This window comes from Mixophyes fleayi, chromosome 4 (assembly GCF_038048845.1).
Source record: "Mixophyes fleayi isolate aMixFle1 chromosome 4, aMixFle1.hap1, whole genome shotgun sequence".
NCBI lineage: Eukaryota > Metazoa > Chordata > Amphibia > Anura > Limnodynastidae > Mixophyes > Mixophyes fleayi.
Window position 1 is genome coordinate 52,079,492 of NC_134405.1, and position 24,990 is coordinate 52,104,481.

General features: G+C 43.4%; 47 non-coding genes and 1 pseudogene across 47 annotated transcripts; all 48 read right to left on the reverse strand.

Moving 5' to 3' along the window:
• Nucleotides 1-7,039: 7,039 nt before the first annotated feature.
• LOC142156230 (U4 spliceosomal RNA) lies at nucleotides 7,040-7,198 on the reverse strand (annotated as a pseudogene).
• A 2,691-nt stretch (nucleotides 7,199-9,889) lies between these two features.
• On the reverse strand, nucleotides 9,890-10,030 carry LOC142156147 (U4 spliceosomal RNA). The gene has a single exon (XR_012692220.1). It is a non-coding gene; the product is annotated as a U4 spliceosomal RNA (small nuclear RNA).
• A 184-nt stretch (nucleotides 10,031-10,214) lies between these two features.
• Nucleotides 10,215-10,355, reverse strand: LOC142156001 (U4 spliceosomal RNA). Its single transcript, XR_012692081.1, has one exon. It is a non-coding gene; the product is annotated as a U4 spliceosomal RNA (small nuclear RNA).
• Nucleotides 10,356-10,539: 184 nt separating this feature from the next.
• LOC142156148 (U4 spliceosomal RNA) lies at nucleotides 10,540-10,680 on the reverse strand. The gene has a single exon (XR_012692221.1). It is a non-coding gene; the product is annotated as a U4 spliceosomal RNA (small nuclear RNA).
• Nucleotides 10,681-10,864: 184 nt separating this feature from the next.
• On the reverse strand, nucleotides 10,865-11,005 carry LOC142155749 (U4 spliceosomal RNA). Its single transcript, XR_012691840.1, has one exon. It is a non-coding gene; the product is annotated as a U4 spliceosomal RNA (small nuclear RNA).
• A 184-nt stretch (nucleotides 11,006-11,189) lies between these two features.
• LOC142156039 (U4 spliceosomal RNA) lies at nucleotides 11,190-11,330 on the reverse strand. Its single transcript, XR_012692117.1, has one exon. It is a non-coding gene; the product is annotated as a U4 spliceosomal RNA (small nuclear RNA).
• Nucleotides 11,331-11,514: 184 nt separating this feature from the next.
• Nucleotides 11,515-11,655, reverse strand: LOC142155993 (U4 spliceosomal RNA). Its single transcript, XR_012692074.1, has one exon. It is a non-coding gene; the product is annotated as a U4 spliceosomal RNA (small nuclear RNA).
• A 184-nt stretch (nucleotides 11,656-11,839) lies between these two features.
• Nucleotides 11,840-11,980, reverse strand: LOC142156124 (U4 spliceosomal RNA). The gene has a single exon (XR_012692198.1). It is a non-coding gene; the product is annotated as a U4 spliceosomal RNA (small nuclear RNA).
• A 184-nt stretch (nucleotides 11,981-12,164) lies between these two features.
• On the reverse strand, nucleotides 12,165-12,305 carry LOC142155860 (U4 spliceosomal RNA). Its single transcript, XR_012691946.1, has one exon. It is a non-coding gene; the product is annotated as a U4 spliceosomal RNA (small nuclear RNA).
• A 184-nt stretch (nucleotides 12,306-12,489) lies between these two features.
• On the reverse strand, nucleotides 12,490-12,630 carry LOC142155948 (U4 spliceosomal RNA). Its single transcript, XR_012692031.1, has one exon. It is a non-coding gene; the product is annotated as a U4 spliceosomal RNA (small nuclear RNA).
• Nucleotides 12,631-12,814: 184 nt separating this feature from the next.
• Nucleotides 12,815-12,955, reverse strand: LOC142155750 (U4 spliceosomal RNA). The gene has a single exon (XR_012691841.1). It is a non-coding gene; the product is annotated as a U4 spliceosomal RNA (small nuclear RNA).
• A 184-nt stretch (nucleotides 12,956-13,139) lies between these two features.
• Nucleotides 13,140-13,280, reverse strand: LOC142156214 (U4 spliceosomal RNA). The gene has a single exon (XR_012692283.1). It is a non-coding gene; the product is annotated as a U4 spliceosomal RNA (small nuclear RNA).
• Nucleotides 13,281-13,464: 184 nt separating this feature from the next.
• On the reverse strand, nucleotides 13,465-13,605 carry LOC142155751 (U4 spliceosomal RNA). The gene has a single exon (XR_012691842.1). It is a non-coding gene; the product is annotated as a U4 spliceosomal RNA (small nuclear RNA).
• A 184-nt stretch (nucleotides 13,606-13,789) lies between these two features.
• On the reverse strand, nucleotides 13,790-13,930 carry LOC142156149 (U4 spliceosomal RNA). Its single transcript, XR_012692222.1, has one exon. It is a non-coding gene; the product is annotated as a U4 spliceosomal RNA (small nuclear RNA).
• A 184-nt stretch (nucleotides 13,931-14,114) lies between these two features.
• On the reverse strand, nucleotides 14,115-14,255 carry LOC142156105 (U4 spliceosomal RNA). Its single transcript, XR_012692180.1, has one exon. It is a non-coding gene; the product is annotated as a U4 spliceosomal RNA (small nuclear RNA).
• A 184-nt stretch (nucleotides 14,256-14,439) lies between these two features.
• LOC142155964 (U4 spliceosomal RNA) lies at nucleotides 14,440-14,580 on the reverse strand. Its single transcript, XR_012692046.1, has one exon. It is a non-coding gene; the product is annotated as a U4 spliceosomal RNA (small nuclear RNA).
• A 184-nt stretch (nucleotides 14,581-14,764) lies between these two features.
• LOC142155859 (U4 spliceosomal RNA) lies at nucleotides 14,765-14,905 on the reverse strand. Its single transcript, XR_012691945.1, has one exon. It is a non-coding gene; the product is annotated as a U4 spliceosomal RNA (small nuclear RNA).
• A 184-nt stretch (nucleotides 14,906-15,089) lies between these two features.
• LOC142155752 (U4 spliceosomal RNA) lies at nucleotides 15,090-15,230 on the reverse strand. The gene has a single exon (XR_012691843.1). It is a non-coding gene; the product is annotated as a U4 spliceosomal RNA (small nuclear RNA).
• A 184-nt stretch (nucleotides 15,231-15,414) lies between these two features.
• Nucleotides 15,415-15,555, reverse strand: LOC142156151 (U4 spliceosomal RNA). Its single transcript, XR_012692224.1, has one exon. It is a non-coding gene; the product is annotated as a U4 spliceosomal RNA (small nuclear RNA).
• A 184-nt stretch (nucleotides 15,556-15,739) lies between these two features.
• On the reverse strand, nucleotides 15,740-15,880 carry LOC142155918 (U4 spliceosomal RNA). The gene has a single exon (XR_012692003.1). It is a non-coding gene; the product is annotated as a U4 spliceosomal RNA (small nuclear RNA).
• A 184-nt stretch (nucleotides 15,881-16,064) lies between these two features.
• LOC142156152 (U4 spliceosomal RNA) lies at nucleotides 16,065-16,205 on the reverse strand. Its single transcript, XR_012692225.1, has one exon. It is a non-coding gene; the product is annotated as a U4 spliceosomal RNA (small nuclear RNA).
• Nucleotides 16,206-16,389: 184 nt separating this feature from the next.
• On the reverse strand, nucleotides 16,390-16,530 carry LOC142155754 (U4 spliceosomal RNA). Its single transcript, XR_012691845.1, has one exon. It is a non-coding gene; the product is annotated as a U4 spliceosomal RNA (small nuclear RNA).
• A 184-nt stretch (nucleotides 16,531-16,714) lies between these two features.
• Nucleotides 16,715-16,855, reverse strand: LOC142156215 (U4 spliceosomal RNA). The gene has a single exon (XR_012692284.1). It is a non-coding gene; the product is annotated as a U4 spliceosomal RNA (small nuclear RNA).
• Nucleotides 16,856-17,039: 184 nt separating this feature from the next.
• Nucleotides 17,040-17,180, reverse strand: LOC142155755 (U4 spliceosomal RNA). The gene has a single exon (XR_012691846.1). It is a non-coding gene; the product is annotated as a U4 spliceosomal RNA (small nuclear RNA).
• Nucleotides 17,181-17,364: 184 nt separating this feature from the next.
• On the reverse strand, nucleotides 17,365-17,505 carry LOC142156153 (U4 spliceosomal RNA). The gene has a single exon (XR_012692226.1). It is a non-coding gene; the product is annotated as a U4 spliceosomal RNA (small nuclear RNA).
• A 184-nt stretch (nucleotides 17,506-17,689) lies between these two features.
• LOC142156002 (U4 spliceosomal RNA) lies at nucleotides 17,690-17,830 on the reverse strand. The gene has a single exon (XR_012692082.1). It is a non-coding gene; the product is annotated as a U4 spliceosomal RNA (small nuclear RNA).
• A 184-nt stretch (nucleotides 17,831-18,014) lies between these two features.
• Nucleotides 18,015-18,155, reverse strand: LOC142155861 (U4 spliceosomal RNA). The gene has a single exon (XR_012691947.1). It is a non-coding gene; the product is annotated as a U4 spliceosomal RNA (small nuclear RNA).
• Nucleotides 18,156-18,339: 184 nt separating this feature from the next.
• Nucleotides 18,340-18,480, reverse strand: LOC142155756 (U4 spliceosomal RNA). Its single transcript, XR_012691847.1, has one exon. It is a non-coding gene; the product is annotated as a U4 spliceosomal RNA (small nuclear RNA).
• A 184-nt stretch (nucleotides 18,481-18,664) lies between these two features.
• LOC142156004 (U4 spliceosomal RNA) lies at nucleotides 18,665-18,805 on the reverse strand. The gene has a single exon (XR_012692084.1). It is a non-coding gene; the product is annotated as a U4 spliceosomal RNA (small nuclear RNA).
• Nucleotides 18,806-18,989: 184 nt separating this feature from the next.
• On the reverse strand, nucleotides 18,990-19,130 carry LOC142156005 (U4 spliceosomal RNA). Its single transcript, XR_012692085.1, has one exon. It is a non-coding gene; the product is annotated as a U4 spliceosomal RNA (small nuclear RNA).
• Nucleotides 19,131-19,314: 184 nt separating this feature from the next.
• On the reverse strand, nucleotides 19,315-19,455 carry LOC142155987 (U4 spliceosomal RNA). Its single transcript, XR_012692068.1, has one exon. It is a non-coding gene; the product is annotated as a U4 spliceosomal RNA (small nuclear RNA).
• A 184-nt stretch (nucleotides 19,456-19,639) lies between these two features.
• Nucleotides 19,640-19,780, reverse strand: LOC142155757 (U4 spliceosomal RNA). The gene has a single exon (XR_012691848.1). It is a non-coding gene; the product is annotated as a U4 spliceosomal RNA (small nuclear RNA).
• Nucleotides 19,781-19,964: 184 nt separating this feature from the next.
• Nucleotides 19,965-20,105, reverse strand: LOC142156154 (U4 spliceosomal RNA). The gene has a single exon (XR_012692227.1). It is a non-coding gene; the product is annotated as a U4 spliceosomal RNA (small nuclear RNA).
• A 184-nt stretch (nucleotides 20,106-20,289) lies between these two features.
• Nucleotides 20,290-20,430, reverse strand: LOC142156109 (U4 spliceosomal RNA). The gene has a single exon (XR_012692184.1). It is a non-coding gene; the product is annotated as a U4 spliceosomal RNA (small nuclear RNA).
• Nucleotides 20,431-20,614: 184 nt separating this feature from the next.
• LOC142155862 (U4 spliceosomal RNA) lies at nucleotides 20,615-20,755 on the reverse strand. Its single transcript, XR_012691948.1, has one exon. It is a non-coding gene; the product is annotated as a U4 spliceosomal RNA (small nuclear RNA).
• Nucleotides 20,756-20,939: 184 nt separating this feature from the next.
• On the reverse strand, nucleotides 20,940-21,080 carry LOC142155919 (U4 spliceosomal RNA). Its single transcript, XR_012692004.1, has one exon. It is a non-coding gene; the product is annotated as a U4 spliceosomal RNA (small nuclear RNA).
• A 184-nt stretch (nucleotides 21,081-21,264) lies between these two features.
• Nucleotides 21,265-21,405, reverse strand: LOC142155911 (U4 spliceosomal RNA). The gene has a single exon (XR_012691996.1). It is a non-coding gene; the product is annotated as a U4 spliceosomal RNA (small nuclear RNA).
• A 184-nt stretch (nucleotides 21,406-21,589) lies between these two features.
• LOC142155863 (U4 spliceosomal RNA) lies at nucleotides 21,590-21,730 on the reverse strand. The gene has a single exon (XR_012691949.1). It is a non-coding gene; the product is annotated as a U4 spliceosomal RNA (small nuclear RNA).
• Nucleotides 21,731-21,914: 184 nt separating this feature from the next.
• On the reverse strand, nucleotides 21,915-22,055 carry LOC142155949 (U4 spliceosomal RNA). Its single transcript, XR_012692032.1, has one exon. It is a non-coding gene; the product is annotated as a U4 spliceosomal RNA (small nuclear RNA).
• Nucleotides 22,056-22,239: 184 nt separating this feature from the next.
• Nucleotides 22,240-22,380, reverse strand: LOC142155941 (U4 spliceosomal RNA). The gene has a single exon (XR_012692024.1). It is a non-coding gene; the product is annotated as a U4 spliceosomal RNA (small nuclear RNA).
• A 184-nt stretch (nucleotides 22,381-22,564) lies between these two features.
• LOC142156155 (U4 spliceosomal RNA) lies at nucleotides 22,565-22,705 on the reverse strand. The gene has a single exon (XR_012692228.1). It is a non-coding gene; the product is annotated as a U4 spliceosomal RNA (small nuclear RNA).
• Nucleotides 22,706-22,889: 184 nt separating this feature from the next.
• Nucleotides 22,890-23,030, reverse strand: LOC142155988 (U4 spliceosomal RNA). Its single transcript, XR_012692069.1, has one exon. It is a non-coding gene; the product is annotated as a U4 spliceosomal RNA (small nuclear RNA).
• A 184-nt stretch (nucleotides 23,031-23,214) lies between these two features.
• LOC142155864 (U4 spliceosomal RNA) lies at nucleotides 23,215-23,355 on the reverse strand. Its single transcript, XR_012691950.1, has one exon. It is a non-coding gene; the product is annotated as a U4 spliceosomal RNA (small nuclear RNA).
• Nucleotides 23,356-23,539: 184 nt separating this feature from the next.
• LOC142155758 (U4 spliceosomal RNA) lies at nucleotides 23,540-23,680 on the reverse strand. Its single transcript, XR_012691849.1, has one exon. It is a non-coding gene; the product is annotated as a U4 spliceosomal RNA (small nuclear RNA).
• Nucleotides 23,681-23,864: 184 nt separating this feature from the next.
• On the reverse strand, nucleotides 23,865-24,005 carry LOC142156156 (U4 spliceosomal RNA). Its single transcript, XR_012692229.1, has one exon. It is a non-coding gene; the product is annotated as a U4 spliceosomal RNA (small nuclear RNA).
• Nucleotides 24,006-24,189: 184 nt separating this feature from the next.
• On the reverse strand, nucleotides 24,190-24,330 carry LOC142156041 (U4 spliceosomal RNA). The gene has a single exon (XR_012692118.1). It is a non-coding gene; the product is annotated as a U4 spliceosomal RNA (small nuclear RNA).
• A 184-nt stretch (nucleotides 24,331-24,514) lies between these two features.
• LOC142155865 (U4 spliceosomal RNA) lies at nucleotides 24,515-24,655 on the reverse strand. The gene has a single exon (XR_012691951.1). It is a non-coding gene; the product is annotated as a U4 spliceosomal RNA (small nuclear RNA).
• Nucleotides 24,656-24,839: 184 nt separating this feature from the next.
• Nucleotides 24,840-24,980, reverse strand: LOC142155920 (U4 spliceosomal RNA). The gene has a single exon (XR_012692005.1). It is a non-coding gene; the product is annotated as a U4 spliceosomal RNA (small nuclear RNA).
• Between the last annotated feature and the right edge of the window lie 10 nt (nucleotides 24,981-24,990).

The following is a 24,990-nucleotide window of genomic DNA, read 5'->3' on the forward strand; positions in this document are numbered from 1 at the left end:
TCCTCAAAATGATCCTTCTGATCACTACACCTTCCCCAAGGTTCACCAAACTCTCCCCTTCTGTCTTAACAAGTTTGTTAGCTTGTAACTATCCTTGGCTGTCACTTGGTTTGCCAGTCAAGACCCCCACGAACCCCATTGACACACAGGATGTGTCATCCACATTGTTTTAAACCGGAGTCTGGGATCCCCATCTCTGGTCCCTTCCCTCCCCCCCCCCCCTCCCCCCTCCTACTAACATCTCTACTGCTCCTCTCTTTTTGCCTAGCTTTCAGACTCGCCTCATTAAGCTTTCCTCTTCCACACCCACCATGACTATCAAGATAATATCTTTAAATGTTAATGGTCTCAATGCCCCACAGAAACGCACCATGGCGCTCCAGAAATTAAAACGCCTTAAAGCTCACATAGTTCTCCTGCAGGAAACACATTTTACGCACTCACACCCAAGCCTTACAAATAGAACCTTTCCGCATGCATTCTATTCCACTCCTCCTCGCAAAACTAGCGGCACTGCTATCTTAGTCCATCAGTCAATTCCATTAACTGTACATTCCACAATAACAGATGACCAAGGCAGATACACAATACTGGTTGGCTCTATTTCCCAAACACCCATAACCATAGCAACTCTCTCTGCTCCTAATGTCACGCTGGATGCCAAACTAGACCTCCTCTTTGCGGACCTCTAGAGACTCTCGTCATCTTTGCTCCCTAGTTAAGCTGTATGATCTTTATGACTCTTGGCGAGTCCTGAACTCTTCTGCTCGTGCATACACGCACTTTTCCGTCCCTCACAACATCCATACGCGTATTGACACGATTTTCACAGATAAATCCGCCACTTCTTCCCTGCGCTCTTCGGATATAATCCCAGTTACCTGGTCGGAGCACGCGGCGGTCTCTCTTGATGTGGATATCCTTCCCGTAGTCCGCCCTCATCGGTCTTGGCGCATGCACGACTCCCTTGTCTCCAAACCAAAAAACCTTCAGAAAGTGTCACAGGCAATCGAGGAGTTCAGAAACTTCAACTCCTCCCCAGATATCTCGCACTCGGTTTTATGGGAGACTCACAAAGCGACTATCCAAGGCCTCTTAATTAGTATATTATCAGCTCAGAAAAAAATCCATTTAGCTCGGATTCAAGAATTCTAATCTGAGCTTCTTTCCCTCACCAAGAAGCATCAACGCTACCCAAGACACAAAACTTATTTAAAAATCCTAGCCGTTAAAAGCTCAATTACAGCAACTTTTGTCCAATAAAGCGGCCAACACGCTGCAATGGCTCAGACAAAAATTCTACGAGAAAGGCAACAAAGCCGACGCCCTTTTGGCTCGTAGTTTACGTGCCAAACGGACTCGTAACAGAGTTATCCATATTCAAGATGCCTTCTCCTGTAAGCATTTTGACCCTCAGAAGATAGCTAACCGGTTCCAGGAATTTTACTCCAAATTATACGACCTTCAATCTAATGCTCCCCCACCTAGAGACCTCAGACTTCGAATCAAAACATTCTTAAATACCTGCCGTCTGCCCGCGCTTAGTGAGTCGCAATCTTCCTCACTTAGCCAGGATATATCCGCTGACGAATTGAAATTTACGGTTAAATCCCTGAGAAATACCTCCGCCCCGGGCCCGGATGGTCTCACACCCATATATTATAAAAAGTTGCTCCCTGTCCTCTCACCCATGCTTCTAGATCTTTTCAATTCTTTCCTCAAGGGCCAAAAGTTTGACAGCGCCACTACCAGAGCCAACATAGTGGTGATCCCGAAAGAGGGAAAGGATCCTGGTATTTGTGCAAGTTATCGCCCAATATCATTGCTAAACACAGATTTAAAACTCTTCGCTAAGATTTTAGCAAATCACTTGGCCAATGTGATTCCCTCCTTGGTCCACCCCGACCAAGTGGGTTCATTCCCAATCGTCAGGCAGCCGATAACATAAGAAAGGTCATCAATCTGATCCACGCTTCAAATAAGCTCAAAACTCCAGCTCTGGTGCTTGCGCTTGACGCTGAAAAAGCCTTTGACCGGGTTTCATGGCCTTTCATGCGCGAGGTCCTCAAAGCATCAAACATACAGGGTCCCTTTCTCAACTGCATCGCCTCTCTTTACCCCTCAGCAACGGTTCTGGCTAATGGATGCGCCTCAGCAACGTTCTCAATTCGGAATGGCACCAGACAGGGATGCCCCCTCTCTCCCCTCCTCTTTGCTCTAATGATGGAACCTTTGGCCTCCAGAATTCGCCTCAACCCCAATATCTCTGGTATATCCACAGGTTTAAGATCGGCTAAACTAGCCTTGTACGCAGACGACGTCCTTCTTACCCTTACAAATCCTCATATCTCTGCCCCGTCTGTTTTTGCTGAAATTAACGAGTACGGTCTCCTTTTGAATTTTAAAATCAACTCCGATAAGACCGAAGCTCTTGCCCTCAATCTCCCTACGATCACCCAAACTCACTTGCAAGACACCTTCAAATTTCACTGGCAGCCACATCGTATTAAATACTTAGGTGTCAATCTCACTAAAACTTATTATCGTCTATTTTCTGCCAACTTTCCCCCACTGGTAACCGCCCTAAGGCGTGAGCTCAAATCCTGGTCCCCAAAGTATATCTCACGGATTGGTAGGATGGCCTCAGTTAAGATGAATATTCCAAGAATTTTCTACCTCTTCCAGACCCTCCCTGTACGAGTCCCATCGCTTTTTCTTAAATATCTCCAGACAAGCATCTCGCAATTTATTTGATCCGGTCGATGTCCTAGAGTACGCCTTAAAGTTCTCTATCATCACGCCTGTAATGGTGGTTTGGGGCTGCCTTGCCTCCATAAATATTATCTGACGTCTCACCTCACCCAAGCCGTTCTATCTCATTCTCTCCCCCAAACTAGACTCTTGGTTGACACAGAGGCGGATCTCCTCCAGATGCTTTCCCCCAGTATTTTGTTCTGGCTAGATCCTAAAGAACTTCCCCATTTGCACGCCCTCCCCCCAACAGTTTGTTTTTCCATAGAAATTTGGAAATATTGCACCCGCACTTTTAAACTCTTGTCTAATCCCAAGCGGATGTTCCCTTTGTGGCATAACCCCTCTTTCCCTCCAGGGATCAATCCTAAATCTTTCTCCCAATGGACAAGACAGAATATCTTGTTCCTGTCTGATATAGTCCCAATGGGTTTTTTCCCGACTTTTTCTGATCTCCGTGAGCGTTTCCATCTCTCGCCCTCCACGTTTTATCAATATCTACAAATTCGACACATTTTCTCCACCTTAATAGACCCTCGTGTTCCTCATAATCGCTCCCCCCTAGAATCCTTCTGCAAAAACAAAACGTCTTCTAAAGGTTTAATATCCACTTTCTATTCCCTACTGATGAGTCACAATTTACCTGACAAGGAGGCTCATGAGCTCCGCTGGGAGGAGGAGATGGCTGAATCTTTGGATCCGGAGGAGTGGACGGAGATTCGCAAGGCAGTCGCTAAATCCTCTATCTGTACACAGATAAAAGAAAACTCCTATAAACTCTTATTCCGGTGGTATTTAGTCCCATCCAGACTGAAAACAATCTATCCGGCAACCTCTGACCTTTGCTGGCGCAACTGTGGCCAACGCGGCTCCCTGTCCCACATCTGGTGGAGCTGCCCAAAAATCATCCCCTTCTGGAAAGAGGTAGCTGATCTTATTCATAAAATAACAAATCAAAGATCTCCATTCCATCTATCTTACTTTCTCCTCCCTCGGCTACCTCCTGACACCCACAAAATTATGTGGTTACTCCCGAACCACATCCTGACCGCAGCCAGATGCTTAATAGCCAGGAAATGGAAACATTCAGAGAGCCCTTCTGTTTTGGAACTAATACAAAGTGTTTGGCATATTTATAACCTAGAGCACATGACTAGTGTAGTTAATGATCGCCCTTACAAATTTCTCTCCACATGGCATAGGTGGCAAGAATACTTCTCTGCTACACATTCCTCTTCTTGAAAAATGTAAATAACGATACCGCAGTATTTGTTAGAGCCTAGCTCCCCTTCTTCCTTGTTCTTCCCTCTACTAACACTCCCTTCTCCCCCCCCCCCCTACAATCTGCCCCCTCTCTGTTTTTCCACTTCTCTTTTTTTTTTTCTTTTCTTTCCCTCTCCCTTCCTCTTTCTCCATCCTCCCTCCATGGTACTCCGGTTATCTCATAACCACAATTCTTTTGAATCTTGTTTTACCTGTATTTTATTAATCTCGAGGACCTCTCCGTTTGTGGTGGTTCTGAGTTCCTTACCGCAACTGTATTACAAACTATCACTGTTAATTCTGTTATGAGTTGTATGACCATAACATATGCTGTACCATTTATTTTTGACAAAAAATTTGAATAAAAATATATTTAAAAAAAAAAAAAAAGGAGGCGAAGCAGGAGCAGGCAGGGTGTCCATTCTTTCCACACTGAGAGCCTCATAACAATTTTGAGCAAGAGGAATTTATCCCGTGTCCAGTCGTGGCTTTTTTGCACCTTTTCTCTTTGCTTTAATTAATTCAAAATTGTCATCTTCATTTGTGACCAATACTTCAGGCTGCCGACCCTGTACATTGTTCCGGACTGGAAACAATGTCCACAGTAGCCCCAGCTGCCAAAGTGGTAGCCTCTGCATCACTAGGCTGAGCTCCGTTTGAAAGTGGAGAACCATAAAGGCTTTCACTAGTTCCCTCACCTGCCTCTTCTGTACAGGCAGCACATTGTCATAGGTGGGACAAAAACAATTCCTTTTGAAAGAGCTGCAACAGGCACTTGTTCATTCTCTGCAGTCAGCACGTGATCAGAGCGGTCAGTTTCAGTCCTTACTGATGCTGCATTAGCAGCCTCCAACATTGCAGCTGAACTCCCTTAACTCACACCAGCTGGCTGATTAGTAACCAGCTGATTTTCTTCAGTTGCAACAATAGCAGCCATTCTATGCTTTAAGCTATGAATTTGAATGTCTAAATCCAGTTTTTCTTGTTTCTTGTTTTTTCTGTATTTGGCATTGGGCATGTGCCAGCTTCTTGGCCAGTCTCATAGCAGTTTCTACAACATTTACCTTTACCACATTGCTCCTTTGTGTGACCATAGTCATAGCAGAGTCTGCAGTAACATGGTTGTCCAGGGTAATAGAGGAAATTCCTGGCCCCTGCAACTGTAAAATTTGCCAGTGGGTGCTTAACCCCTCCAATTCCTTCAGGGTCTCTTTTCAGCCTGGCCCAGAGCTTTACTTTTCCATTAAATATGCCATAATTGTTAAACTGCTTCTCTCCACCTCTCACAAGGGAACAATACTTTAACAAAAAGACCTTAATTAATTCCAACTTAATGAAAGGGTTATACAAATGGACTGAAAGGGGTTTCTCCCCACATAAAAATAACGGCACAAAAGTCAGTACTGACCCAAGACTGTTTGTGGCCTGTTTGGACTATTTGCTTTCAACCTGTCAAGGAAATTCAAACTCATAAATGGAAATATTGTACAAACCCATAGCAGGAAAGTCTTGAATGCAGAAAATGGATTCTCTCTTCATCTCTGCAAATCCTTCAATAATTGTATCCACAATATAGGCCAGCTGCCATTGCTCCTTCTTTGCAGACTCCACGATGATCCTCACTGTGTTTTTAACACCTGCCATCTTGTGCAGATTACTTCTGTGCTGAGCTCTCCAACACACTCTCCGATGCAAAAAAGCCTATTGCCATGGTCAGCTCTCACCTCCCAATGGCAAAAGACCCTTGATTTATTGCTGCTGTCTCCAACCCATCTTTCATTCTTACCAGAGGATGCATACACACAGATAAGCCTGATAGGATCACCCGCCCAAGAGCCGTCTATGATAAGCAATCTGCTGCAGACAAACTCCTGATCATATCAGGGGAAGCCTCTTCACACTGGATTAAGTATGGCGACCCCCGCAGACTTACAGTCACTCCCCCCAGACCAATAGGAGGGCCCATGAGACCACTGCCTACCTAGGTGCCTATAGGAGCTAGAGAAATGCAAAGAACATTCCTGCAACATGTAAACATCACATTTCTGGCTGTCTAGAAAGGTAAACACAGACTGACGGCTAACTTTTCTCTTTTTACCATTAATGTGAGGAGTGTAAAGGATAAGACATAAGTTGGGAGAAAAAAGAAAGCACAGCTAGTTAGTTACTCTCCTTGTCCGGTGGGACTTGGTCTGGTCTTCCCATGTCCCCATGGTGAGGTGGGAGCATACCTCTCTCATTCAGATGGTCGAAAAGGCAGATGTTGGGCAGCTGCATGAATTCCTTCACCTCCAATTCCTCCTCCGGTTCTGAATCCTGAGCTTCTTTGAAGAGTTGGAGCTGGCAGCTGGGCTGTCTAGCTCTTTCCTCTTCCTCCTTAGTTGGTTCCCCTTACCTACAGGGGAGACAATAAGGTGAAAATCTTCCTGGGAAAGGGAGGGAGCTGCAATAGCGTTGGAGGGGGTTAGTGCTACTACAGGGGAGTGAGGGGGGAGGGTTGCGACAGGGGGAGGGGTGAAGGTGGGAAAAGGACGGGAGCGGGTTGAAGCGTGTGCGGAAGTTGTGACAGCAGGACGGGAGGGAGATACTGCAAAAACTGGAGCAGGGGCAGAAGGAGTGGGGACGGAGGTTGGAAGGGGGTGGGAAAAGAAGGGATAAGAGACCTCTTACGCACTCGTGGCTAAGGTATGGGCTTCTGTTGCTTCTTCTGGGCTGGCTTGGGCTGCTGGACAGGGGCAGGTCCACTTTCCGGCAGTCCATTCACGGCTGCTGCAGCATAGGTTCAAGCCCTCCGGGGGCAGTAACTTTAGATGTGGCTTGTCAGGCCACAGAGGTTGCAAGCTGTCTTCTTTGGGCAGTCCTTTGTCTCGTGCCCTGCCACTCTGCAATTCCTGCAGGCTGATATCTTGCAGCTTCTCGACATGTGATCAGATTCCCCGCACTTCCTGCAGTATCTTGGCTGATCGGCGTAGTGTAGAGGGCCAGTAGAGCCACCCAGGAAAAGAACTTTCTGCTGCTGTGTCCAATGATTTTTCATTCAACATAACCTAGAAGACTAGCAATATAGTCAGCATTGGCAATTTTTGTAAGTCATCATGGCGGGGTATTGGGAAAAGTTTTCAACTAGCAATAACCACACCTCAATGTGATCTCATTGGTTACAGTAATGCCACTGCACAAAGTTGACTGAATTTGGATGTGGCAATCAGCACTTGCGACGTAGAGCTCTTTCCAATTGTGACGAGACAAATCTATTCTTTGGCTTAGAGCACTGAATTGTGGTTGGACACAGCAGCAGAAAGCCCTTTTGGAAAATCCTGGATTCATAAGCATATAAACAAACATCTTTCATTCACCATAATTAACAGTCTCCTAGGAGACTAACAAAAACTGCCAATGCTGACAATCAGGGCCGGACTGGCCATCTGGCACTTCTGGCAAATGCCAGAAGGGCCGGTGGCTAGATGGGCCGGCCGACACTTCCCCTGCTTTCTGATGGCTGGCTCTTCCCCAGGAACCAGCCACCTCCATTGCGCTGGATCACTCTTTACTGTGACTGTGCCCTGTAATGTGGACACAGTTTGCAGATTTTTTTTTTTATTTTCTCAATGAGTAAGGGGATCGTGTGGGGGGGTGCCACGATTTTCGTGGGGGGGGGGGGGGTACCGCGATTTTCGTGGGTGGATTGTCGCGGGGGGTGCCGTGATTTTCCGAGGAGGGGGGGCTGCCGCAATTTTTGAAAGGGGGGGTTCTCAGGAGTGTGAGAGAGCCAGGGTGGATTGAGTGCAGGAAGAGGACAGAGAGCCAGGGGGAAAAGGGGTGCTGGAAGTGAGGTGAGAGCCAGGGGGAAAAGGGGGTGCTGGAAGAGGGGTGAGAGCCAGGGGGAAAAGGGGTGCTGGAAGTGGTGTGAGAGCCAGGGGGAAAAGGGGGGTGCTGGAAGAGGGGTGAGAGCCAGGGGGAAAAAGGGTGCTGGAAGAGGGGTGAGAGCCAGGGCGAAAGGGCTGCAGGAAGAGGGGTGAGAGCCAAGGGGAAGGGGGTGCAGGAAGAGGGGTGAGAGGGACAAAGGATAAGATGGTGCAGGGGCATAGCTAAAAGAAAGTGTAAAGGGAGAGACATCTTAAGAATGGGAATGTCAGGGATGCAGCCATCATAAAACACAAGTAGTAATGAAGAATGGGAATGCACAGAGGGGACAAGTGTTAAAAAAAACAAAAATAAAAAAAAAAATCAATCCTTCATACTCCATTCAGGTATATTTTCTATACCCCCACTTCTAAATTTCCACTTCGACCACTGCCCTATGCCCCTGCTCCCGACTGGCTGTGTGAGCTGACAGCTGCTGATCCCTACTCGCCCAGCGTGCCCAGTAGAAGAACAGAACACAGGATGCCATAATCAGGTAAGTTCATATATTTTCTCGTGTCCAATATGTTTTTCACCATCCTTTCTTGAACTGCAGGCACTACTGTGTATCCAATGATGTTTAAAACACTATGTATTGCACATTATTGTGCTGTAATGTTTCTTGCATATTTATGTGTACAGAGCTTTTTAATTAAGAGGAAAAACCGCTGCTTGTCAAATTTTATCTGTGATTGTGTCAATATATATCTATTTTTCTTTGCATTGTAAATGGGGTATTAAGCTGTACCAATTTTTATTTGTGAATGAGTTTTTGTCTGGTCACTGCTATTGATTTGGGGCACTACTGTATGGCATACTGTTATTTGGGGGCACTACTGTATGGCATAATGTAATTTGTGGGCACAATTGTGTCATAATGTGATTTGGGGGCACTACTGTATGGTATATGATTTGTGGGCACTACTGCATGACCAAATATGAATTGAGGGTAATATTATGTGACATAATATGACCTGAGGGCACTGCGATGTGAGATATTATGAGCTAGAGGCACTTTGGTGTGGCATAATATGAACTTCTGCCAAAAGCAAGTCTCTCATTGTTGAATATGACGGAAGCCCAAAGAAGTTTCTGTACCGGGGCCGACAAAATTCCTCTTGTCAGCCCTGCCTGTGAGTCAAGGGGGTAGACGTCTCCAGGTAAATAATCTAAATGTCTCCTATCTAATCAAACTGATGGATCACATCAGATTATCTCTCACCCACCTCCTTTACCCCCCTTAATTTATATACTGTGTTATTTAAAATGATTAGAAAAGACGCATATCCAGTTACTGTAGTAAATAAAATATTTTTCTCTGACATTTTGCTGTAGATGGAAATACTTTTAATGCGGCCGTGTGGGTTCAAATGATCATTCAATAGTTATGTTTTTTCTGATATATTTGTTAGAATTTTCATGAATCATTCCACATGAAATAAAACTCTGCCATTACTATTTAATTGAGAGAAAAGGATACCTGTTACCTATATGTGTGTAAGTATTCTGTTGTTTGCTATTTTGTGGGAGATTTGAAAATACAAAACATTGGTATAATTGGTGGAATTGCTGTAGTATGGGGTGACGTACTGGTGGCAATGTTGTAGTGTGTTTGGGGCTTAGTATTGCTAATAAGTAGGAGAGAGTATTGCTGTAATGTGGATGGGTATTGATGTAGTATGAGTGTGTGTGGGGGGACTTTTTACTGCTGTCATTTTGGTGCAAAAAACTGTATTGTCATGGTATTTATTGATGTAATATGGGTGCTAACAATATAATGTTGAGGGTCATTAGGAGAAATAAATATAATCAGCACTTGCGACGTAGATCTCTTTCCAATTGTGGCGAGACAAATCTATTCTTTGGCTTAGAGCACTGAATTGTGGGAGTTTATATACTTATGAGTCCAGTATTTGGACACAGCAGCAGAAAGCCCTTTTGGCAATCATCTTTCATTCACCATAACTAACAGTCTCCTAGGAGACTAACAAAAATTGCCAATGCTGACTATATTGCAAGTCATCATGGCGGGGTATTGGGAAAAGTTTTCATCTAGCAATAACCACACTTTGGTTTGACCTCATTGGTTACGGTAATGCCACTGCGCAAAGTTGACTGAATTTGGATGTGGCAATCAGCACTTGCGACGTAGAGCTCTTTCCAATTGTGGCGAGACAAATCTATTCTTTGGCTTAGAGCACTGAATTGTGGGAGTTTATATGCTTATGAGTCCAGGATTTGCCAAAAGGGCTTTCTGCTGCTGTGTCCAATCATCTTTCATTCACCATAACTAACAGTCTCCTAGGAGACTAACAAAAATTGCCAATGCTGACTATATTGCAAGTCATCATGGTGGGGTATTGGGAAAAGTTTTCAACTAGCAATAACCACACCTCGGTTTCACCTCATTGGTTACGGTAATGCCACTGCGCAAAGTTGACTGAATTTGGATGTGGCAATCAGCACTTGCGACGTAGATCTCTTTCCAATTGTGGCCAGACAAATCTATTCTTTGGCTTAGAGCACTGAATTGTGGGAGTTTATATGCTTATGAGTCCAGGATTTGCCAAAAGGGCTTTCTGCTGCTGTGTCCAATCATCTTTCATTCACCATAACTAACAGTCTCCTAGGAGACTAACAAAAATTGCCAATGCTGACTATATTGCAAGTCATCATGGCGGGGTATTGGGAAAAGTTTTCATCTAGCAATAACCACACTTTGGTTTGACCTCATTGGTTACGGTAATGCCACTGCGCAAAGTTGACTGAATTTGGATGTGGCAATCAGCACTTGCGACGTAGAGCTCTTTCCAATTGTGGCGAGACAAATCTATTCTTTGGCTTAGAGCACTGAATTGTGGGAGTTTATATGCTTATGAGTCCAGGATTTGCCAAAAGGGCTTTCTGCTGCTGTGTCCAATCATCTTTCATTCACCATAACTAACAGTCTCCTAGGAGACTAACAAAAATTGCCAATGCTGACTATATTGCAAGTCATCATGGCGGGGTATTGGGAAAAGTTTTCAACTAGCAATAACCACACCTCGGTTTGACCTCATTGGTTACGGTAATGCCACTGCGCAAAGTTGACTGAATTTGGATGTGGCAATCAGCACTTGCGACGTAGATCTCTTTCCAGTTGTGGCGAGACAAATCTATTCTTTGGCTTAGAGCACTGAATTGTGGGAGTTTATATGCTTATGAGTCCAGGATTTGCCAAAAGGGCTTTCTGCTGCTGTGTCCAATCATCTTTCATTCACCATAACTAACAGTCTCCTAGGAGACTAACAAAAATTGCCAATGCTGACTATATTGCAAGTCATCATGGCGGGGTATTGGGAAAAGTTTTCAACTAGCAATAACCACATCTCGGTTTCACCTCATTGGTTACGGTAATGCCACTGCGCAAAGTTGACTGAATTTGAATGTGGCAATCAGCACTTGCGACGTAGATCTCTTTTCAATTGTGGCGAGACAAATCTATTCTTTGGCTTAGAGCACTGAATTGTGGGAATTTATATGCTTATGAGTCCAGGATTTGCCAAAAGTGCTTTCTGCTGCTGTGTCCAATCATCTTTCATTCACCATAACTAACAGTCTCCTAGGAGACTAACAAAAATTGCCAATGCTGACTATATTGCAAGTCATAATGGCGGGGTATTGGGAAAAGTTTTCAACTAGCAATAACCACACCTCGGTTTCACCTCATTGGTTACGGTAATGCCACTGCGCAAAGTTGACTGAATTTGGATGTGGCAATCAGCACTTGCGACGTAGAGCTCTTTCCAATTGTGGCGAGACAAATCTATTCTTTGGCTTAGAGCACTGAATTGTGGGAGTTTATGTGCTTATGAGTCCAGGATTTGCCAAAAGGACTTTCTGCTGCTGTGTCCAATCATCTTTCATTCACCATAACTAACAGTCTCCTAGGAGACTAACAAAAATTGCCAATGCTGACTATATTGCAAATCATCATGGCGGGGTATTGGGAAAAGTTTTCAACTAGCAATAACCACATCTCAGTTTGACCTCATTGGTTACGGTAATGCCACTGCGCAAAGTTGACTGAATTTGAATGTGGCAATCAGCACTTGCGACGTAGATCTCTTTTCAATTGTGGCGAGACAAATCTATTCTTTGGCTTAGAGCACTGAATTGTGGGAATTTATATGCTTATGAGTCCAGGATTTGCCAAAAGTGCTTTCTGCTGCTGTGTCCAATCATCTTTCATTCACCATAACTAACAGTCTCCTAGGAGACTAACAAAAATTGCCAATGCTGACTATATTGCAAGTCATCATGGCGGGGTATTGGGAAAAGTTTTCAACTAGCAATAACCACACCTCGGTTTCACCTCATTGGTTACGGTAATGCCACTGCGCAAAGTTGACTGAATTTGGATGTGGCAATCAGCACTTGCGACGTAGAGCTCTTTCCAATTGTGGCGAGACAAATCTATTCTTTGGCTTAGAGCACTGAATTGTGGGAGTTTATATGCTTATGAGTCCAGGATTTGCCAAAAGGACTTTCTGCTGCTGTGTCCAATCATCTTTCATTCACCATAACTAACAGTCTCCTAGGAGACTAACAAAAATTGCCAATGCTGACTATATTGCAAGTCATCATGGCGGGGTATTGGGAAAAGTTTTCAACTAGCAATAACCACACCTCGGTTTCACCTCATTGGTTACAGTAATGCCACTGCGCAAAGTTGACTGAATTTGGATGTGGCAATCAGCACTTGCGACGTAGATCTCTTTCCAATTGTGGCGAGACAAATCTATTCTTTGGCTTAGAGCACTGAATTGTGGGAGTTTATATGCTTATGAGTCCAGGATTTGCCAAAAGGGCTTTCTGCTGCTGTGTCCAATCATCTTTCATTCACCATAACTAACAGTCTCCTAGGAGACTAACAAAAATTGCCAATGCTGACTATATTGCAAGTCATCATGGCGGGGTATTGGGAAAAGTTTTCAACTAGCAATAACCACACCTCGGTTTGACCTCATTGGTTACGGTAATGCCACTGCGCAAAGTTGACTGAATTTGGATGTGGCAATCAGCACTTGCGACGTAGATCTCTTTCCAATTGTGGCGAGACAAATCTTTTCTTTGGCTTAGAGCACTGAATTGTGGGAGTTTATATACTTATGAGTCCAGTACTTGCCAAAAGGGCTTTCTGCTGCTGTGTCCAATCATCTTTCATTCACCATAACTAACAGTCTCCTAGGAGACTAACAAAAATTGCCAATGCTGACTATATTGCAAGTCATCATGGCGGGGTATTGGGAAAAGTTTTCATCTGGCAATAACCACACTTTGGTTTGACCTCATTGGTTACGGTAATGCCACTGCGCAAAGTTGACTGAATTTGGATGTGGCAATCAGCACTTGCGACATAGAGCTCTTTCCAATTGTGGAGACACAAATCTATTCTTTGGCTTAGAGCACTGAATTGTGGGAGTTTATATGCTTATGAGTCCAGGATTTGCCAAAAGGGCTTTCTGCTGCTGTGTCCAATCATCTTTCATTCACCATAACTAACAGTCTCCTAGGAGACTAACAAAAATTGCCAATGCTGACTATATTGCAAGTCATCATGGCGGGGTATTGGGAAAAGTTTTCAACTAGCAATAACCACACCTCGGTTTGACCTCATTGGTTACGGTAATGCCACTGCGCAAAGTTGACTGAATTTGGATGTGGCAATCAGCACTTGCGACGTAGATCTCTTTCCAATTGTGGCGAGACAAATCTATTCTTTGGCTTAGAGCACTGAATTGTGGGAGTTTATATACTTATGAATCCAGTATTTGCCAAAAGGGCTTTCTGCTGCTGTGTCCAATCATCTTTCATTCACCATAACTAACAGTCTCCTAGGAGACTAACAAAAATTGCCAATGCTGACTATATTGCAAGTCATCATGGCGGGGTATTGGGAAAAGTTTTCATCTAGCAATAACCACACTTTGGTTTGACCTCATTGGTTACGGTAATGCCACTGCGCAAAGTTGACTGAATTTGGATGTGGCAATCAGCACTTGCGACGTAGAGCTCTTTCCAATTGTGGCGAGACAAATCTATTCTTTGGCTTAGAGCACTGAATTGTGGGAGTTTATATGCTTATGAGTCCAGGATTTGCCAAAAGGGCTTTCTGCTGCTGTGTCCAATCATCTTTCATTCACCATAACTAACAGTCTCCTAGGAGACTAACAAAAATTGCCAATGCTGACTATATTGCAAGTCATCATGGTGGGGTATTGGGAAAAGCTTTCAACTAGCAATAACCACACCTCGGTTTCACCTCATTGGTTACGGTAATGCCACTGCGCAAAGTTGACTGAATTTGGATGTGGCAATCAGCACTTGCGACGTAGATCTCTTTCCAATTGTGGCGAGACAAATCTATTCTTTGGCTTAGAGCACTAAATTGTGGGAGTTTATATACTTATGAGTCCAGTATTTGCCAAAAGGGCTTTCTGCTGCTGTGTCCAATCATCTTTCATTCACCATAACTAACAGTCTCCTAGGAGACTAACAAAAATTGCCAATGCTGACTATATTGCAAGTCATCATGGCGGGGTATTGGGAAAAGTTTTCAACTAGCAATAACCACACCTCAGTTTCACCTCATTGGTTACGGTAATGCCACTGCGCAAAGTTGACTGAATTTGGATGTGGCAATCAGCACTTGAGATGTAAGTCTCTTTCCAATTGTGGCGAGACAAATCTATTCTTTGGCTTAGAGCACTGAATTGTGGGAGTTTATATGCTTATGAGTCCAGGATTTGCCAAAAGGGCTTTCTGCTGCTGTGTCCAATCATCTTTCATTCACCATAACTAACAGTCTCCTAGGAGACTAACAAAAATTGCCAATGCTGACTATATTGCAAGTCATCATGGCGGGGTATTGGGAAAAGTTTTCAACTAGCAATAACCACACCTCGGTTTCACCTCATTGGTTACGGTAATGCCACTGCGCAAAGTTGACTGAATTTGGATGTGGCAATCAGCACTTGCGACGTAGAGCTCTTTCCAATTGTGGCGAGACAAATCTATTCTTTGGCTTAGAGCACTGAATTGTGGGAGTTTATATGCTTATGAGTCCAGGATTTGCCAAAAGGGCTTTCTGCTGCTGTGTCCAATCATCTTTCATTCACCATAACTAACAGTCTCCTAGGAGACTAACAAAAATTGCCAATGCTGACTATATTGCAAGTCATCATGGCGGGGTATTGGGAAAAGTTTTCAACTAGCAATAACCACACCTCGGTTTGACCTCATTGGTTACGGTAATGCCACTGCGCAAAGTTGACTGAATTTGGATGTGGCAATCAGCACTTGCGACGTAGATCTCTTTCCAATTGTGGCGAGACAAATCTATTCTTTGGCTTAGAGCACTGAATTGTGGGAGTTTATATACTTATGAGTCCAGTATTTGCCAAAAGGGCTTTCTGCTGCTGTGTCCAATCATCTTTCATTCACCATAACTAACAGTCTCCTAGGAGACTAACAAAAATTGCCAATGCTGACTATATTGCAAGTCATCATGGCGGGGTATTGGGAAAAGTTTTCATCTAGCAATAACCACACTTTGGTTTGACCTCATTGGTTACGGTAATGCCACTGCGCAAAGTTGACTGAATTTGGATGTGGCAATCAGCACTTGCGACGTAGATCTCTTTCCAATTGTGGCCAGACAAATCAATTCTTTGGCTTAGAGCACTGAATTGTGGGAGTTTATATGCTTATGAGTTCAGGATTTGCCAAAAGGGCTTTCTGCTGCTGTGTCCAATCATCTTTCATTCACCATAACTAACAGTCTCCTAGGAGACTAACAAAAATTGCCAATGCTGACTATATTGCAAGTCATCATGGCGGGGTATTGGGAAAAGTTTTCAACTAGCAATAACCACACCTCGGTTTGACCTCATTGGTTACAGTAATGCCACTGCGCAAAGTTGACTGAATTTGGATGTGGCAATCAGCACTTGCGACGTAGATCTCTTTCCAATTGTGGCGAGACAAATCTATTCTTTGGCTTAGAGCACTGAATTGTGGGAGTTTATATACTTATGAGTCCAGTATTTGCCAAAAGGGCTTTCTGCTGCTGTGTCCAATCATCTTTCATTCACCATAACTAACAGTCTCCTAGGAGACTAACAAAAATTGCCAATGCTGACTATATTGCAAGTCATCATGGCGGGGTATTGGGAAAAGTTTTCATCTAGCAATAACCACACTTTGGTTTGACCTCATTGGTTACGGTAATGCCACTGCGCAAAGTTGACTGAATTTGGATGTGGCAATCAGCACTTGCGACGTAGATCTCTTTTCAATTGTGGCGAGACAAATCTATTCTTTGGCTTAGAGCACTGAATTGTGGGAGTTTATATGCTTATGAGTCCAGGATTTGCCAAAAGGGCTTTCTGCTGCTGTGTCCAATTATCTTTCATTCACCATAACTAACAGTCTCCTAGGAGACTAACAAAAATTGCCAATGCTGACTATATTGCAAGTCATCATGGCGGGGTATTGGGAAAAGTTTTCAACTAGCAATAACCACACCTCGGTTTGACCTCATTGGTTACGGTAATGCCACTGCGCAAAGTTGACTGAATTTGGATGTGGCAATCAGCACTTGCGACGTAGATCTCTTTCCAATTGTGGCGAGACAAATCTATTCTTTGGCTTAGAGCACTGAATTGTGGGAGTTTATATACTTATGAGTCCAGTATTTGCCAAAAGGGCTTTCTGCTGCTGTGTCCAATCATCTTTCATTCACCATAACTAACAGTCTCCTAGGAGACTAACAAAAATTGCCAATGCTGACTATATTGCAAGTCATCATGGCGGGGTATTGGGAAAAGTTTTCATCTGGCAATAACCACACTTTGGTTTGACCTCATTGGTTACGGTAATGCCACTGCGCAAAGTTGACTGAATTTGGATGTGGCAATCAGCACTTGCGACGTAGAGCTCTTTCCAATTGTGGAGACACAAATCTATTCTTTGGCTTAGAGCACTGAATTGTGGGAGTTTATATGCTTATGAGTCCAGGATTTGCCAAAAGGGCTTTCTGCTGCTGTGTCCAATCATCTTTCATTCACCATAACTAACAGTCTCCTAGGAGACTAACAAAAATTGCCAATGCTGACTATATTGCAAGTCATCATGGCGGGGTATTGGGAAAAGTTTTCAACTAGCAATAACCACACCTCGGTTTGACCTCATTGGTTACGGTAATGCCACTGCGCAAAGTTGACTGAATTTGGATGTGGCAATCAGCACTTGCGACGTAGATCTCTTTCCAATTGTGGCGAGACAAATCTATTCTTTGGCTTAGAGCACTGAATTGTGGGAGTTTATATACTTATGAGTCCAGTATTTGCCAAAAGGGCTTTCTGCTGCTGTGTCCAATCATCTTTCATTCACCATAACTAACAGTCTCCTAGGAGACTAACAAAAATTGCCAATGCTGACTATATTGCAAGTCATCATGGCGGGGTATTGGGAAAAGTTTTCATCTAGCAATAACCACACTTTGGTTTGACCTCATTGGTTACGGTAATGCCACTGCGCAAAGTTGACTGAATTTGGATGTGGCAATCAGCACTTGCGACGTAGAGCTCTTTCCAATTGTGGCGAGACAAATCTATTCTTTGGCTTAGAGCACTGAATTGTGGGAGTTTATATGCTTATGAGTCCAGGATTTGCCAAAAGGGCTTTCTGCTGCTGTGTCCAATCATCTTTCATTCACCATAACTAACAGTCTCCTAGGAGACTAACAAAAATTGCCAATGCTGACTATATTGCAAGTCATCATGGTGGGGTATTGGGAAAAGTTTTCAACTAGCAATAACCACACCTCGGTTTCACCTCATTGGTTACGGTAATGCCACTGCGCAAAGTTGACTGAATTTGGATGTGGCAATCAGCACTTGCGACGTAGATCTCTTTCCAATTGTGGCGAGACAAATCTATTCTTTGGCTTAGAGCACTAAATTGTGGGAGTTTATATACTTATGAGTCCAGTATTTGCCAAAAGGGCTTTCTGCTGCTGTGTCCAATCATCTTTCATTCACCATAACTAACAGTCTCCTAGGAGACTAACAAAAATTGCCAATGCTGACTATATTGCAAGTCATCATGGCGGGGTATTGGGAAAAGTTTTCAACTAGCAATAACCACACCTCGGTTTCACCTCATTGGTTACGGTAATGCCACTGCGCAAAGTTGACTGAATTTGGATGTGGCAATCAGCACTTGAGATGTAAGTCTCTTTCCAATTGTGGCGAGACAAATCTATTCTTTGGCTTAGAGCACTGAATTGTGGGAGTTTATATGCTTATGAGTCCAGGATTTGCCAAAAGGGCTTTCTGCTGCTGTGTCCAATCATCTTTCATTCACCATCACTAACAGTCTCCTAGGAGACTAACAAAAATTGCCAATGCTGACTATATTGCAAGTCATCATGGCGGGGTATTGGGAAAAGTTTTCAACTAGCAATAACCACACCTCGGTTTGACCTCATTGGTTACGGTAATGCCACTGCGCAAAGTTGACTGAATTTAGATGTGGCAATCAGCACTTGCGACGTAGATCTCTTTTCAATTGTGGCGAGACAAATCTATTCTTTGGCTTAGAGCACTGAATTGTGGGAATTTATATGCTTATGAGTCCAGGATTTGCCAAAAGGGCTTTCTGCTGCTGTGTCCAATCATCTTTCATTCACCATAACTAACAGTCTCCTAGGAGACTAACAAAAATTGCCAATGCTGACTATATTGCAAGTCATCATGGTGGGGTATTGGGAAAAGTTTTCAACTAGCAATAACCACACCTCGGTTTCACCTCATTGGTTACGGTAATGCCACTGCGCAAAGTTGACTGAATTTGGATGTGGCAATCAGCACTTGCGACGTAGAGCTCTTTCCAATTGTGGCGAGACAAATCTATTCTTTGGCTTAGAGCACTGAATTGTGGGAGTTTATATGCTTATGAGTCCAGGATTTGCCAAAAGGGCTTTCTGCTGCTGTGTCCAATCATCTTTCATTCACCATAACTAACAGTCTCCTAGGAGACTAACAAAAATTGCCAATGCTGACTATATTGCAAGTCATCATGGTGGGGTATTGGGAAAAGTTTTCAACTAGCAATAACCACACCTCGGTTTCACCTCATTGGTTACGGTAATGCCACTGCGCAAAGTTGACTGAATTTGGATGTGGCAATCAGCACTTGCGACGTAGATCTCTTTCCAATTGTGGCGAGACAAATCTATTCTTTGGCTTAGAGCACTAAATTGTGGGAGTTTATATACTTATGAGACCAGTATTTGCCAAAAGGGCTTTCTGCTGCTGTGTCCAATCATCTTTCATTCACCATAACTAACAGTCTCCTAGGAAACTAACAAAAATTGCCAATGCTGACCATATTGCAAGTCATCATGGCGGGGTATTGGGAAAAGTTTTCAACTAGCAATAACCACACCTCGGTTTCACCTCATTGGTTACGGTAATGCCACTGCGCAAAGTTGACTGAATTTGGATGTGGCAATCAGCACTTGCGACGTAGATCTCTTTCCAATTGTGGCCAGACAAATCAATTCTTTGGCTTAGAGCACTGAATTGTGGGAGTTTATATGCTTATGAGTTCAGGATTTGCCAAAAGGGCTTTCTGCTGCTGTGTCCAATCATCTTTCATTCACCATAACTAACAGTCTCCTAGGAGACTAACAAAAATTGCCAATGCTGACTATATTGCAAGTCATCATGGCGGGGTATTGGGAAAAGTTTTCAACTAGCAATAACCACACCTCGGTTTGACCTCATTGGTTACGGTAATGCCACTGCGCAAAGTTGACTGAATTTGGATGTGGCAATCAGCACTTGCGACGTAGATCTCTTTCCAATTGTGGCGAGACAAATCTATTCTTTGGCTTAGAGCACTGAATTGTGGGAGTTTATATACTTATGAGTCCAGTATTTGCCAAAAGGGCTTTCTGCTGCTGTGTCCAATCATCTTTCATTCACCATAACTAACAGTCTCCTAGGAGACTAACAAAAATTGCCAATGCTGACTATATTGCAAGTCATCATGGCGGGGTATTGGGAAAAGTTTTCATCTAGCAATAACCACACTTTGGTTTGACCTCATTGGTTACGGTAATGCCACTGCGCAAAGTTGACTGAATTTGGATGTGGCAATCAGCACTTGCGACGTAGATCTCTTTCCAATTGTGGCCAGACAAATCAATTCTTTGGCTTAGAGCACTGAATTGTGGGAGTTGATATGCTTATGAGTTCAGGATTTGCCAAAAGGGCTTTCTGCTGCTGTGTCCAATCATCTTTCATTCACCATAACTAACAGTCTCCTAGTAGACTAACAAAAATTGCCAATGCTGACTATATTGCAAGTCATCATGGCGGGGTATTGGGAAAAGTTTTCAACTAGCAATAACCACATCTCGGTTTCACCTCATTGGTTACGGTAATGCCACTGCGCAAAGTTGACTGAATTTGAATGTGGCAATCAGCACTTGCGACGTAGATCTCTTTTCAATTGTGGCGAGACAAATCTATTCTTTGGCTTAGAGCACTGAATTGTGGGAATTTATATGCTTATGAGTCCAGGATTTGCCAAAAGTGCTTTCTGCTGCTGTGTCCAATCATCTTTCATTCACCATAACTAACAGTCTCCTAGGAGACTAACAAAAATTGCCAATGCTGACTATATTGCAAGTCATCATGGCGGGGTATTGGGAAAAGTTTTCAACTAGCAATAACCACACCTCGGTTTCACCTCATTGGTTACGGTAATGCCACTGCGCAAAGTTGACTGAATTTGGATGTGGCAATCAGCACTTGCGACGTAGAGCTCTTTCCAATTGTGGCGAGACAAATCTATTCTTTGGCTTAGAGCACTGAATTGTGGGAGTTTATATGCTTATGAGTCCAGGATTTGCCAAAAGGACTTTCTGCTGCTGTGTCCAATCATCTTTCATTCACCATAACTAACAGTCTCCTAGGAGACTAACAAAAATTGCCAATGCTGACTATATTGCAAGTCATCATGGCGGGGTATTGGGAAAAGTTTTCAACTAGCAATAACCACACCTCGGTTTGACCTCATTGGTTACAGTAATGCCACTGCGCAAAGTTGACTGAATTTGGATGTGGCAATCAGCACTTGCGACGTAGATCTCTTTTCAATTGTGGCGAGACAAATCTATTCTTTGGCTTAGAGCACTGAATTGTGGGAGTTTATATGCTTATGAGTCCAGGATTTGCCAAAAGGGCTTTCTGCTGCTGTGTCCAATCATCTTTCATTCACCATAACTAACAGTCTCCTAGGAGACTAACAAAAATTGCCAATGCTGACTATATTGCAAGTCATCATGGCGGGGTATTGGGAAAAGTTTTCAACTAGCAATAACCACACCTCGGTTTGACCTCATTGGCTACGGTAATGCCACTGCGCAAAGTTGACTGAATTTGGATGTGGCAATCAGCACTTGCGACGTAGATCTCTTTCCAATTGTGGCGAGACAAATCTATTCTTTGGCTTAGAGCACTGAATTGTGGGAGTTTATATGCTTATGAGTCCAGGATTTGCCAAAAGGGCTTTCTGCTGCTGTGTCCAATCATCTTTCATTCACCATAACTAACAGTCTCCTAGGAGACTAACAAAAATTGCCAATGCTGACTATATTGCAAGTCATCATGGCGGGGTATTGGGAAAAGTTTTCAACTAGCAATAACCACACCTCGGTTTCACCTCATTGGTTACGGTAATGCCACTGCGCAAAGTTGACTGAATTTGGATGTGGCAATCAGCACTTGCGACGTAGAGCTCTTTCCAATTGTGGCGAGACAAATCTATTCTTTGGCTTAGAGCACTGAATTGTGGGAGTTTATATGCTTATGAGTCCAGGATTTGCCAAAAGGACTTTCTGCTGCTGTGTCCAATCATCTTTCATTCACCATAACTAACAGTCTCCTAGGAGACTAACAAAAATTGCCAATGCTGACTATATTGCAAGTCATCATGGCGGGGTATTGGGAAAAGTTTTCAACTAGCAATAACCACACCTCGGTTTCACCTCATTGGTTACAGTAATGCCACTGCGCAAAGTTGACTGAATTTGGATGTGGCAATCAGCACTTGCGACGTAGATCTCTTTTCAATTGTGGCGAGACAAATCTATTCTTTGGCTTAGAGCACTGAATTGTGGGAGTTTATATGCTTATGAGTCCAGGATTTGCCAAAAGGGCTTTCTGCTGCTGTGTCCAATCATCTTTCATTCACCATAACTAACAGTCTCCTAGGAGACTAACAAAAATTGCCAATGCTGACTATATTGCAAGTCATCATGGCAGGGTATTGGGAAAAGTTTTCAACTAGCAATAACCACACCTCGGTTTGACCTCATTGGTTACGGTAATGCCACTGCGCAAAGTTGACTGAATTTGGATGTGGCAATCAGCACTTGCGACGTAGATCTCTTTCCAATTGTGGCGAGACAAATCTATTCTTTGGTTTAGAGCACTGAATTGTGGGAGTTTATATACTTATGAGTCCAGTATTTGCCAAAAGGGCTTTCTGCTGCTGTGTCCAATCATCTTTCATTCACCATAACTAACAGTCTCCTAGGAGACTAACAAAAATTGCCAATGCTGACTATATTGCAAGTCATCATGGCGGGGTATTGGGAAAAGTTTTCATCTAGCAATAACCACACTTTGGTTTGACCTCATTGGTTACGGTAATGCCACTGCGCAAAGTTGACTGAATTTGGATGTGGCAATCAGCACTTGCGACGTAGATCTCTTTCCAATTGTGGCGAGACAAATCTATTCTTTGGCTTAGAGCACTAAATTGTGGGAGTTTATATACTTATGAGACCAGTATTTGCCAAAAGGGCTTTCTGCTGCTGTGTCCAATCATCTTTCATTCACCATAACTAACAGTCTCCTAGGAAACTAACAAAAATTGCCAATGCTGACCATATTGCAAGTCATCATGGCGGGGTATTGGGAAAAGTTTTCAACTAGCAATAACCACACCTCGGTTTCACCTCATTGGTTACGGTAATGCCACTGCGCAAAGTTGACTGAATTTGGATGTGGCAATCAGCACTTGCGACGTAGATCTCTTTCCAATTGTGGCCAGACAAATCAATTCTTTGGCTTAGAGAACTGAATTGTGGGAGTTTATATGCTTATGAGTTCAGGATTTGCCAAAAGGGCTTTCTGCTGCTGTGTCCAATCATCTTTCATTCACCATAACTAACAGTCTCCTAGGAGACTAACAAAAATTGCCAATGCTGACTATATTGCAAGTCATCATGGCGGGGTATTGGGAAAAGTTTTCAACTAGCAATAACCACACCTCGGTTTCACCTCATTGGTTACGGTAATGCCACTGCGCAAAGTTGACTGAATTTGGATGTGGCAATCAGCACTTGCGACGTAGAGCTCTTTCCAATTGTGGCGAGACAAATCTATTCTTTGGCTTAGAGCACTGAATTGTGGGAGTTTATATGCTTATGAGTCCAGGATTTGCCAAAAGGGCTTTCTGCTGCTGTGTCCAATCATCTTTCATTCACCATAACTAACAGTCTCCTAGGAGACTAACAAAAATTGCCAATGCTGACTATATTGCAAGTCATCATGGCGGGGTATTGGGAAAAGTTTTCAACTAGCAATAACCACACCTCGGTTTGACCTCATTGGTTACGGTAATGCCACTGCGCAAAGTTGACTGAATTTGGATGTGGCAATCAGCACTTGCGACGTAGATCTCTTTCCAATTGTGGCGAGACAAATCTATTCTTTGGCTTAGAGCACTGAATTGTGGGAGTTTATATACTTATGAGTCCAGTATTTGCCAAAAGGGCTTTCTGCTGCTGTGTCCAATCATCTTTCATTCACCATAACTAACAGTCTCCTAGGAGACTAACAAAAATTGCCAATGCTGACTATATTGCAAGTCATCATGGCGGGGTATTGGGAAAAGTTTTCATCTAGCAATAACCACACTTTGGTTTGACCTCATTGGTTACGGTAATGCCACTGCGCAAAGTTGACTGAATTTGGATGTGGCAATCAGCACTTGCGACGTAGATCTCTTTCCAATTGTGGCCAGACAAATCAATTCTTTGGCTTAGAGCACTGAATTGTGGGAGTTTATATGCTTATGAGTTCAGGATTTGCCAAAAGGGCTTTCTGCTGCTGTGTCCAATCATCTTTCATTCACCATAACTAACAGTCTCCTAGGAGACTAACAAAAATTGCCAATGCTGACTATATTGCAAGTCATCATGGCGGGGTATTGGGAAAAGTTTTCAACTAGCAATAACCACATCTCGGTTTCACCTCATTGGTTACGGTAATGCCACTGCGCAAAGTTGACTGAATTTGAATGTGGCAATCAGCACTTGCGACGTAGATCTCTTTTCAATTGTGGCGAGACAAATCTATTCTTTGGCTTAGAGCACTGAATTGTGGGAATTTATATGCTTATGAGTCCAGGATTTGCCAAAAGTGCTTTCTGCTGCTGTGTCCAATCATCTTTCATTCACCATAACTAACAGTCTCCTAGGAGACTAACAAAAATTGCCAATGCTGACTATATTGCAAGTCATCATGGCGGGGTATTGGGAAAAGTTTTCAACTAGCAATAACCACACCTCGGTTTCACCTCATTGGTTACGGTAATGCCACTGCGCAAAGTTGACTGAATTTGGATGTGGCAATCAGCACTTGCGACGTAGAGCTCTTTCCAATTGTGGCGAGACAAATCTATTCTTTGGCTTAGAGCACTGAATTGTGGGAGTTTATGTGCTTATGAGTCCAGGATTTGCCAAAAGGACTTTCTGCTGCTGTGTCCAATCATCTTTCATTCACCATAACTAACAGTCTCCTAGGAGACTAACAAAAATTGCCAATGCTGACTATATTGCAAGTCATCATGGCGGGGTATTGGGAAAAGTTTTCAACTAGCAATAACCACACCTCGGTTTGACCTCATTGGTTACAGTAATGCCACTGCGCAAAGTTGACTGAATTT